The 1663-nt window shown below is 40.7% G+C and overlaps 1 non-coding gene across 1 annotated transcript; it reads left to right on the top strand.

The window, feature by feature from the left end:
• Positions 1 to 471: 471 nt before the first annotated feature.
• LOC141688027 (small nucleolar RNA R71) lies at positions 472 to 578 on the top strand. The gene has a single exon (XR_012561497.1). It is a non-coding gene; the product is annotated as a small nucleolar RNA R71 (small nucleolar RNA).
• Positions 579 to 1663: the final 1085 nt, after the last annotated feature.

Here is a 1663-nt window from a genome sequence, read left to right on the forward strand (position 1 = left end):
GTTGGCTGAATAGCATTCTGATTATTCCCCCAGCTGAAATTTGGATGATTTCTGTTGTTAGGATGATAGGTCGCTGGCACAGGCTGCTGTTGTCGCTGATAATTATTCACATACTGAACAGATTCATTGACAAGAGAACACTGATCCGTAGCATGAGAACCTGCACAAAGCTCACAAACCATAGCTATTTGATTAACTCCATACGTAGCCAAAGAATCAACCTTCATTGATAGCGCTTGGAGCTGGGCTGCAATAGTGGTGGCTGCATCAACTTCCAGAATACCTGCGACCTTGCCTGACATCATCCTCTGAGTTGGGTTTTGATGCTCATTTGCAGCCATTGTCTCTATAAGATTATACGCCTCAGTATAGCTTTTAGCCCATAAGGCTCCTCCAGCTGCTGCATCGAGCATGGGCCAAAATGGGCCCCCCAAACCATTATAAAAACCAGTGATTACCATCCAATCCGACATTCCATGATGTGGACATTTTCTCAACATTTCCTTGTAGCATTCCCAAGCCTCGCACATAGATTCTGTAGGTTGCTGCGCAAACTGAGTAAGAGCACTCCTCATAGCAGCAATCTTTGCCATTGGATAAAACTTCACCAGAAACTTTTGCGCAAGATCTTGCCATATAGTGATGGACCCAGCTGGTTCAGAATGTAACCAGTCTTTAGCCTTATCCCTCAGTGAGAATGGGAAAAGCCTCAACTTGATAGCCTCATCAGTCATGCCATTATACTTAAAAGTGCTGCAGATCTCGACAAAATTCCTTATGTGCATGTTGGGGTCTTCAGTTGCCGCTCCTCCAAAAGAAACAGAATTCTGCACCATCTGAATAGTGCCCGGCTTGATTTCAAAGGTGTTAGCTTGAATAGCCGGATGACGGATGCTTGACTGAATGTCATCAATTTTAGGCCGAGAAAAATCCATAAGAGCTGGATCAGCTTGAACAATACGATCTCCCATGTTTACTGGTTCTTTCTGCTCAGTTCCTGAATCCGAATCCTCAAAATCTAACTTCTCCGGAGTATCAAGAACTTCGTCTTTCTCCTCAGCTGTATCTAAGGTCCTCTTGCGAGCACGAGAACGAGTTTGCATAAACGCTTGCTAAAGTACCTGAAACACAACCGAAAAGAGTAATTAACTACTACGTCCTAATCACTGAGTCCTAATGACCAATGATGGTAAGTACATAAATTAAACAAATACGCCGAGTCCCCGGCAGCGGCGCCAAAAACTTGTTAGGGCGAAAACATGCACTAATATTCACGCAAGTATACGCGTTCGCAAGTAATATAGAATACTTTCTAGTTCGTTCCCTCAGAGACTCAGACTAAGTTATTGTCTAATTAAACTCACTCACCAACGTATGATTACTTCTCAATGTTAAGGTAACACTTAAAATTGTTGATTAAATATTAACTATAATTAACTACTTAATTAACCACTTAACTAACACTTCAATTTATCAATAATAAAACACTCATGAGATCACAACTTCATTATTACTTCCTTCTATAGCCATTGTTATTACCTTTAGCATGTGACAGTGATGATATTAATTGAATAACACGAAACTGATAAAAGCCAACTTTCATTGTACTAATACCATTCTACCAAACATCCACAATTAAGATAGAAGTTGAATAGTCATCAAT

Source organism: Apium graveolens, chromosome 9, assembly GCF_009905375.1.
Source record: "Apium graveolens cultivar Ventura chromosome 9, ASM990537v1, whole genome shotgun sequence".
In the NCBI taxonomy this organism is placed as follows: Eukaryota; Viridiplantae; Streptophyta; class Magnoliopsida; order Apiales; family Apiaceae; genus Apium; species Apium graveolens.